Source organism: Chiloscyllium punctatum, unplaced genomic scaffold, assembly GCF_047496795.1.
Source record: "Chiloscyllium punctatum isolate Juve2018m unplaced genomic scaffold, sChiPun1.3 scaffold_332, whole genome shotgun sequence".
Classification (NCBI taxonomy): domain Eukaryota; kingdom Metazoa; phylum Chordata; class Chondrichthyes; order Orectolobiformes; family Hemiscylliidae; genus Chiloscyllium; species Chiloscyllium punctatum.
In genome coordinates this window covers 47831-58227 of record NW_027310066.1, presented here as the reverse complement: position 1 = coordinate 58227, position 10397 = coordinate 47831, and the positions used below count along the sequence as shown (strand labels likewise).

Below are 10397 nucleotides of genomic sequence, written 5' to 3'. Positions count from 1 at the left end.
AACACACCCAGGGAAGAGCAGACGGACCCCACTCTGTCAATGTAGCCCACACAGGTAAGAGCACACTGACCCCACTCTGTCAATGTAGCCCACCCAGGGAAGGGCTGACTGACCCCACTCTGTCAATGTAACACATCCAGGGAAGATCAGACTGACCTCACTCTGTCACTGTAACACACCCAGTGAAGATCAGACTGACCTCACTCTGTCAATGTAACACACCCAGGGAAGAGCAGAATGACCCCACTTTGTCAATGTAACACACCCAGGGAAGAGCAGACTGACCCCACTCTGTCAATGTAACACACCCAGGGAAGAGCAGACTGACCCCACTCTGTCAATGTAACACACCCAGGGAAGAGCAGACTGACCCCACTCTGACAATCTAACTCACACAGGCTCGAGGAGATGATCCAAGAGATGAACTGATGGCCGGTTCAATCCAGAATTTAGGGTCTCGAACACGGTGTCAGAGAGTTTGGTGTGGCCGGGTGAATCCCTGGGTTAGAGACTGGAATAAAGTATCTGGGAGTGTGGGATAGGCCGGATTAATCCATGCATTACGGTGTGGAACACAGTGTCTGAGAGTGAGGGATTGGCCGGACTAATCCAGGGGTTAGGATCTGGAACAAAGTGCCTGAGAGTGTGGGATAGGCCGGAATAATCCAGGGCTTAGGGTCTGGACCAAAGTGCTGGTAAGTGTGGGATAGGCCGGATTAATGCATGGGTTCGCGTATGGAACACAGTGGCTAAGGGTGTGGGATAGGCCGGAACAATCCAGGGGTTAGTGTCTGGAACACAGTGTCTGAGAGTGTGGGGTAGGCCGGAAGATTCCAGGGATTAGGGTCTGGAACAAAGAACCTGAGAGTGTGGGAGAGGCCGGATTAATCCAGGGGTTAGGGCCTGGAACACAGTGTCTGAGAGTGTAGGATAGGCCCGGTCTATCCAGGGGTTAGGATCTGGAACACAATTTCTGAGAGTGTGGGATCAGTCGGATTAATCCAGGTGTTGAGGTCTGGGACACAGCATTTGAGAGTGTGGGATAGACTGAATTAATGCAGGAGTTACGGTCTGGAACACTGTGCCTGAGAGTATGGGATAGGCCAGGTCAATCCAGGGGTTAGGGTCTGAAACACAGTGTCAGAGAGTGTGGGATAGGCTGGATGAATCCAGCAGTGTGGGTCTGGAATTCAGTGTCTGCGGGAGTAGGATAGGCCGGATTAATCCAGGGATTAGGGTCTGGAACACAGTGTCTGAGAGTGTGGGATAGGCTGGATGAATCCAGCAGTGTGGGTCTGGAATTCAGTGTCTGCGGGAGTAGGATAGGCCGGATTAATCCAGGGATTAGGGTCTGGTACAAAGTGCCGGAACGTGTGGGGAAGGCCGATTCAATCCCGGGTTTAGAGTCTGGAACAAATTATTTAGGAGTGTGGGATGGGCCGGATTAATCCAGGGGTTAGAGTCTGGAACACAGGGTGTCTGAGAGTGTGGGTACGCCGGATTAATCCATGGATTAGGGTCTGGAACAAAGTGCATGAGAGTTTGGGGAGGCCGTAATAATCCAGGTGTTAGGGTCTGGAATGCAGTGCTTGAGAGAGTGGGATAGGTCGGATTAATCCAGAGGTTAGTGTCTGAAACACAGTGCCTGAGAGTGTGTATTGACTGGATTAATCCATGGGTTGGGGTCTGGAACACAGTGTATGAGCGTGAGGGATAGGCCGGATTAATCCAGGTGTGAAGGTCTGGGACACAACGTTTGAGAGTGTGGGATAGGCTGGATTAATGCAGGAGTTAGGGTCTGGAATTCAGTGCCTGAGAGTGTGGGGACACCGGGTCTATCCAGGGGTTAGGGTCTGGAACACAGTGTCTGAGAGAGTGGGATAGGCCGGATTAATGCAGGGGTTACGGTCTGGAACACAGTGTCTGAGAGTGTAGGATAGGCCGGGTCAATCCAGGGGTTAGGGTCTGCAACACAGTGCGGGAGTAGGATAGGCAGGATTAATCCAGGGGTTACGGTCTGGAACACAGTGTCTGAGAGCGTGGGATAGGCCGGATTAATCCAGCGGTTTGGGTCTGGAATACAGTGCGGGAGTAGGATAGGCAGGATTAATCCAGGGGTTAGGGTCTGGTACACAGTTCCGGAAAGTGTGGAGAAGGCCGATTCAATCCCTTGGTTAGAGTCTGGAACAAAGTACCTGGGAGTGTGGGATAGGCCGGATTAATCCAGGCATTAGGGTCTGGAACACAGTGTCTGAGAGTGTGGGGTAGGCCGGAATAATCCAGGGGTTAGGGTCTGGAACACAGTGTCTGAGAGTGTGGGATAGGCCGTATTAATCCAGGGGCTAGGCTCTGGAACAAAGAGCCTGAGAGTGTGCGGGTGGCCGGAATAATCCAGGATTTAGGGTCTGGAACAGTGTCTGAGAGTGTGGGATAGACCGGGTCAATCCAATGGTTAGTGTCTGGAACACAGTCCCTGAGACTGTGGGATAGGCCGGATTAATCCAGGGGTTAGGGTCTGCATCACAGTGCCTCAGAGTGTGGAATGGGCTGGATTAATCCTGGGTTTAGGGTCTCGAACACAGTGCCTGAGAGTCTGGGGGAGGCTGCAAAATCCAGGGATTAGATCTGAAACACAGTGTCTAAGAGTGTGTTGGAGGCCGGGTCAATCCAGGGGTTAGGGTCTGGAACAGTGTCTGACAGTGTGTGATAGGCCAGATTAATCCAGGGGTTAGGTCCTAGAACACAGTGTCTGAGAGAGTGGGATAGGCCAGATTAATCCAGGGGTTAGGGTCTGGAATACAATGTCTGAGAGTGTGGGATAGGCCCGGTCAATCCAGGGTTTACATTCTGGAACAAAATGTCTGAGAGTGTGTGATTGGTCGGATTAATCAAGGGGTTAGAGTCTGGAACACAGTGCCTGAGAGAGTGGGATAGGCCGGATTAATCCAAGGGTTAGGTTCTGGATAACAGTGTCTGAGAGAGTGGGATAGGTCGGATTAATACAGGAAATAGGGTCTGGAACACTGTGCCTGAGAGTGTGGGATAGGCCAGATTAATCCGGGGTTAGGGTCGGGAACACAGTGCCTGAGAATGTGGGCTAGGCCGGATTAATCCAGGGGTTTGTGTCTGGATTATAGTACTTGTGAGAGTGGCGTAGGTCGGAATAATCCAGGGATTAGTGTCTGGAACACGGGTCTGAGGGTGTGGGATAGGCCAGATTTATCCAAGGGCTAGGCTCTGGAATACAGTATCTGAGAGTGTGGAATAGGCGGGATTAATCCAGACGTTAGGGTCTGGAACACAGTGCCTGAGAGTGTGGGATAGGCCAGATTAATCCGGGGTTAGGGTCGGGAACACAGTGCCTGAGAATGTGGGCTAGGCCGGATTAATCCAGGGGTTTGTGTCTGGATTATAGTATTTGTGAGAGTGGCGTAGGTCGGAATAATCCAGGGATTAGTGTCTGGAACATGGGTCTGAGGGTGTGGGATAGGCCAGATTTATCCAAGGGCTAGGCTCTGGAATACAGTATCTGAGAGTGTGGAATAGGCGGGATTAATCCATGGGGTAGGGTCTGGAACACAGTGTCAGAGAGTTTGGGGAGGCCGGGTCAATCCATGGGTTAGGGTCGGGAACACAGTGTCAGAGAGTTTGGGGAGGCCGGGTCAATCCATGGGTTAGGGTCTGGAATACAATGTCTGAGTTTAAGGGATAGACTGGATTAATCCATGGGTTAGGGTCTGGAACACAGTGTGTGAGTGTGGGATAGGCCGGAATATTCCAGGATTTAGGGTCTGGAAAGCAGTGCTTGAGAGAGTAGGATAGGTCGGATTAATCCAGGGTTTGTTGTCTGGAATACACTTTGAGAGAGTGTGGGTTAGGCTAAATTAATCCAGGGGTTAGGGTCAGTACACAGTGCCCGAGGGTGTGGGATAGGCAGGGTCAATCCAGTGGTTAGGGTCTGGAACACAGTGCCTGAGAGAGTTGGATAGGCTGGATTAATCCAGGGGTTAGGGACTGGAACAGAGTGTCTGACATTGTTGGATAGGCCAGATTAATCCAGAGTTTAGTGTCTGCAACAAAGTGCCTGAGAGAGTAGGATAGGCAGGATTAATACAGGGAATAGAGTCTGGAACACAGTGCCTGAGAGAGTGGGATAGGCCGGACTAATCCATGAGTTAGGGACTGGAACACAGTTCCTGAGAGAGTGGGATAGGTCGGACTAATCCAGCAGTTAGTGTCTGGAACACAGTTCCTGAGAGAGTGGGATAGGTCGGATTAATCCAGGTGTTAGGATCTGGAACATAGTGCTTGAGAATGTGGATTTGGTCGGATTAATCCAGGGGTTAGGGTCTGGAACACAGTGTCTGAGAGTGTGGGATAGGCCAGATTAATCCAGGGGCTAGGGTCTGGAACACAGTGTCTGAGAGTGTAGGATCGGCCCATTCTATCAACGAGTTACGTTCTGGAACACAATGTCTGAGAGTGTGGGATTGTTCGGATTAATCCAGGGATTAGGGTCTAGAACACAGTGTCCGAGAATGTTTGGGATAGGCCGGATTAATCCAGGACGTAGGTTCTGGAATGCGGTGTCTGCGAGTGTGGGTGTGCTGGATTAATCCAATGGTTAGGTTTGAGAAGACAGTGCCTGAGAGAGTGGGATAGGTTGGATTAATCCAGGGTTTAGTGTCTGGAATACAGTGTCAGAGAATGTGGGGTTGGCCGGGTTAATCCAGTGGTTAGGGTCTGGAATACAGTGTCTGAGAGAGTGGGATAGGTTGGATTAATCCAGAGTTTAGTGTCTGGAATACAGTGTCAGAGAATGTGGGGTTGGCCGGGTTAATCCAGTGGTTAGGGTCTGGAATCCAGTGTCTGAGAGAGTGGGATAGGCCGGATTAATCCAGGGGTTAGGGTCTGGAACTATGAGAAACAAAGCTCACACACTTCAATAATTGCAGTCCGAGACAAAATCTGAATCAGTAGTGTCCTTTATTTTACTCTTGCAAGAGGGTGTGATGTCCAGCGTCTACAAGGCAAGGGACATACACACCCCAAATTCAATTCATACACAACATTTATATGATTTGATTTCTATTGTTTTACACTGCTCCCTCCCCTGTTTACATCGTCCACTTCCCTAAGACCGACCCCCATTACCCCTGTTTATCTCTTGCCTTATCCGGCCTTGTCTGTGACAAAATGCTTATTTCTGGCCTCACAAGGCCATTTGACCTCATCCTGCTGTAGGTCATTGTTCGGCATATTCTTTCTTCACCATTATCTACTCCCTCCATCTGTACCTTCCCCTGATCCCTATGACCCTTTTAATTGGGGTTTGTTCCTGTGTCTCTGTAAAAGTGGGAAACAGATGTTTATATCTCCTGTTTGTACAGGCGTATCTAGCTGAACTTCCTCCCCTCACAGCATCTTATCTATTCCCCTGTAATATCTACCATTGTTTTGCAGTCACGTTTCATTCTTGCATACAATTTTAGCTAATACAAAAACAATTATGTATTTCCTCCACATCGTTTCCATTCTTGTTGACTCAGCTCTTGGCTAAAACAATTACACACTGGTGTGAGTTTTTTTTGCCTTGTACAAGTAAATGGAATTGCAGAAGTAACACTAGTTTTCCCACATCCCACAATTTCCCCATTTTCTTTAATTACCATTTGTTACCTTCTGCAATTTTTCTTTTAAGCATCGCCCCCGAAATTCACAAGCATCATTCCGGAGATTTCATCCATCTTGGTCTCACTCATCCCCTCATTATTTAGTCGATAAAGTTCCCCTGCCTGATTCCCTTTTAGGGGCATCTGTTTCATTAAGGCTGTCTCAATCAGTCTTTGGGTGAGTCCTCGTATACAGGGTATGATACAACAGCCAGTGGCTACCAACACCCCGGCTACTACTGTCAGGGAAGGAAGGATGGAAACCACCACCCCCCTTCCATTTTCCAAACCAGGATTCAAGCCATCCCGTGAGAGATGTGTCTACTCCCGAATTCTCAGCCTGTTCATCTGCTAAGGGAGTCAATCCCCTTAAGGCCCGAGTGATTGAACCATCAGGTGCAGTGTTATTAGGAATAAAGGTGCACCAGCTTCCTCCTAACATCACACACACACACCCTTTTCCCGCTAGAATCATCTCAAGGGCCATTCTATTTTCCCATGCCATCCCACTTGTCACATCAAGCTGGTCTGATATTCCTTTAACCACATCTCTTGTATAATTTATAAATCACTGTTGATTATAGAAAATGTAATTTATCCAATCTATATTTTTATTAATTGTTACCCACCAGAAGAGAGCTGACTCAAAGCCTGCTGCAATCTGGTTACGAGCCTTGAATTCATCAGGTACCCCCCCGCCCCAGGGACTCCTACAGAATCGAGATAAATTCTGTCATTGAAAGAAGTGTCTAACAGTGATCTCTTACTCCTTCCCTTTTTCCCTACTAGCTTTTCCTTCTCAAATGCCAGGGTAAATGGAATTGCCAACTGTACAATTCCACATATCCCTCTCCAATCCAGAGGGAGGGTGGGTCTCTCTATTTTGCCTCCACAGTCCCACCACAGATCCGCTCGGGGAACCTTCAGTGCTGAGTAGTTCCCTCCCTTCTCCGTTTCAGTAACATCCTTAATCTCTGTACATAATTTCAGCTCCCCCCAAGTCTCCAGACCGATTTGTACCTCGTCTACACACACACCACGTGTGATTTCTGACTGTGGCTGGAAACGTGGGGGGGGTGGGGGTTTTGAGTCTTTCTTCTCCAAGGGAGGGAACATCAGAGATAGGGAGGTACAGTTCCGATCATTCCATGCAGTCTCATCCTGATACAGGGCTATCATACATTCCATGCCCTTCCTGTCTCCCTTCCACCCGAGCGGAAAGGGAACCACCTGGGTCACTGTCCGACCAGAGGCACATACATAACAATTGGTCTTGTTCAGACTTTTTACAGGATACTTTACCCATTCAACCCCGTACCCAGTTTCTATTTCGATGGTCTGTTTTAAGTCCTTTTCCTGTGTAATTTTTACTACTTTAGGGTCATTGGGAGGGGTGACGCAGTAGTTCTGCCCGTTTTCCCTGTCCTACGCTAATTCAAAAACAACAGCCCAAGAAATCCTTCCCATTTGCTTTCATTTCTATCCCAAATGTTTCATTTAATTGTATCTCATAGGTGCCCCCCCTACCCCCCACCCCCAGAATTGCTCTGTGCCATGTGTTTTTTTTTATCATTAAGTATATTGGGTTACACTTTTTATCAGGACAATCGAGAGCTGGTCGGACGGGGGCCCGGTGTACTGTGACGAGACCATTATACCAAGTACCATCCCCAAGGCCATCCCCATAGGATTAAGATGTATCTCAGAGCTGTGGGACTGTGTCTGATTATCTACATCCCCACAATTTAAGCTGCATACATCAGCGTCTATTACTTGTGGATTATCAGACTCAGGGACTGTTAATAATACATATGAAAATGGTGTTTGACAAAATCCCAATACGAAGAGAGCTAGCATCATAACTCTAAGCATCTCCAGCATTCTAAACATGATGGGGAAGCACAAAACGACTTAATATACAATCTTACAGAAATAATCCCGCGCTCGTGTCACCACTGTATAATCAGTTACTCAAAGTCTCTTTAGTCTGAGTTTCAGTGGGTCTTGCGTTGATTTGACTGTCCAGACTTCTTCCTCAACTGCAGCTTCCACTGGCCCTTTGATCCGAGTGTAGTGAGTCCAGCCTTTCCCCCACCATCCTTATTAACGTTTCGGTCGTCAAAAGAGCCTGGTACGGCCCTTCCCAGTCCGGCTGTAATTTAGTCTCTGTCCATGATTTTACTGAGACCCAATCTCCCGGCCGGATGGGATGAACGGTGAATTCAAGGGGTGGAGTCTGTGCCAATAAACCCTGTTCCCTGAGGAAAGACAAAGAGGAGTACAAACCCAGTATATACTTCTTTAAGAACAAGTCTTTAGTTTCGGGAAGTGGCAATTCCCCATTTGTTCCCAGATAAGGTAATCCAAATAAGATTTCATAGGGGGATAGTCCCAAATCTTTCCTTGGGGCTGTTCGTACTCACAAGAGAGCTATAGGTAAACATTTGATCCAAGGGAGTCTGGTTTCTATTATCAGTTTAGCGAGCTGTCGTTTGAGTGTTTGGTTCATTCTCTCAACCCTTCCTGATGATGGCGGGTGCCATTGAGTATGGAACTCCCAGGAAATTCCCAACCCTTTCATTACCCCCTGTGACACTTTAGAGGTAAAATAAGTTCCTTGGTCAGAATCTATATGGTTCACTAGCCCATATCGGGGAATTATGTTCTCTAATATTGTTTTAGACACCCCACTCGCAGTGGCAGTAGCTCGGGGGTATGCTTCAACCCAACCAGATCGATGATCTACTATAACCAACATATACTTTAGTCTCCCTACTCTGGGGAGTTCAGTATAATCTACTTGTATACTCTGGAAGGATCTCAATCCTGGGTCTCTTCCTCCTGGGGTCTGTTTTCTCAAGACTTTCTGATTTACCTTTCTGCATATTATACATCCCTCACATATTTGTTTAACAATTGTATATATTCCTTTACATCCATATTCCCTAAGAACTAAATCACACATTGCTTGTACTCCCCAATGCCTGCCTTGATGTAGGACAGCCATAATCTCTCCCATTATCATTTTGTTTAACATTTCCCTTCCATCAGGTAACCTCCAATGCCCATCTGCTGTTTTTACAGCCCCTAAATCTCTCAATTATTTTCCTCTCTTTCAGTAAATATAGGAGCTTCCCTAGGACCTGGGACAGTAGGTATTAGGGAATGGATCACCACTTCTTGTGGGTTCAGGGCTGCTTCCTTAGCCACTTCATCGGGCTAATCTATTTCCCCTAACTTCAGGTTCATTTCCTTTCTGATGACCATTTACATGCACTACTGCTATTTCTCGGGGGAGTAATAGGGACTCCAAGACTCGTTTAATCAACTCCTCGTGTACTAATTCTTTCCCCCGGGTATTGATCAGTCCTCTTTCCTGCCATATCTTTCCGAACGTGCCAACACCAAATACATATTTAGAGTCAGTGTATACTGTTCCCTCTTTATTTTCTAACGCCCTAAGGGCTCTTTCCAATGCATAGAGTTCGCAGGTCTGAGCTGACCACCCATTTGGCAACCTTCCTGCCTCCACCACACTACCTTCCATCCCGTCTACGACTGCATACCCATTATGTCTTTTCCCTTCAGTCACCCGGGATGATCTGTCTATAAATTGTGGGGCTCCTGCATGAAGTGGAACATCTCTCAGGTCCATGCGGACCTTAGTTTGGTATTCTATAATGTCAAGGCAGTCGTGCCCTGGATTCTAAGGAGATTCTCCTTCCCCTTTCCAAAGAAAGGCAGCTGGATTTAAAGAATTGTCCGTGACCAACACTAGATCATCCTTTTCTATTAATATTGCCTCATATTTCAGAATCCGCGAGTCTGCCAACCATCGCCCAGCTTTTTTGTTTAGGATCGTTCTCACTTGGTGTGGGGTGCTTACTATTAGGGCTCCCCCAAATGTAAGCTTCCTGCTTTCCTCCACCAACAGTGCAGTGGCAGCCACAGCCTGCACACACTCAGGTCACCCCCGGGATACTGGATCCAATAGCTTCGAAAGATATGCTCCTGGTTGTCTCATTCCTCCCCACCTCTGGGTCAATACTCCCAGAGCCGCTCCCTTATCTACGGTAACAAAGAGGTGGAAAGGTTTATCTAGAGAAGGTAAGGCTGACTCGGGGGCATGGATCAGATCTCTTTTGAGTTCCTCAACTCGTTCTTTTTCCCAATCATCCCAACTTAGACATTTTGGTTCCCCCTCTAATAGTTTGAGATATAATTTCTTAGTCTTCTGTCCATAGGAATCAATCCACAATCTGCAATATCCCGTTAGACCCAAAAATGTACGTAACTCCCGTTAAGTCCTGGGCAGTGGCATTCCCACTATTCCCTCTATCTGTTCCGGGCTTATCTTTCGCTTTCCCTCACTAACTAAATGTCCCAAGTATTTCACTTCTCACTCCACATATTGTAGTTTGTTCTTAGATACCCTCAGTCCCTGCTGACCCAGGAAATTCAATAATTTGTTAGTGGCTTCTACTACTCTTTCTCTTCTTTTTCCTGTTACTAAGAGGTCGTCTACATCCTGCAACAGGGTAGTCCCCTTGGGGCTGCTAAATTTCTCTAATATTTGTTCTAACAGCTATCTAAATAAACTCAGGGAGACCGTAAACTCCTGGGGGTGCACAGCCCACCGGTATTGCTGTTTCCGTCCTGTCTTGGGATCTCCCACTCAAAGGTAAACAAATTCCTCCTTTCCTCCGCCAAGAGACAAGCCCAAAA

General features: G+C 47.6%; 1 long non-coding RNA gene across 1 annotated transcript in view; it reads right to left on the bottom strand.

The window, feature by feature from the left end:
• Positions 1-7227: 7227 nt before the first annotated feature.
• LOC140472450 (uncharacterized) overlaps positions 7228-10397 on the bottom strand; it is a 29363-nt gene continuing 26193 nt past the window's right edge. Inside the window, exon 3 of the long non-coding RNA XR_011957642.1 lies at positions 7228-7930. This is a non-coding gene — a long non-coding RNA (uncharacterized lncRNA). The remainder of the gene's footprint in view (positions 7931-10397) is intronic.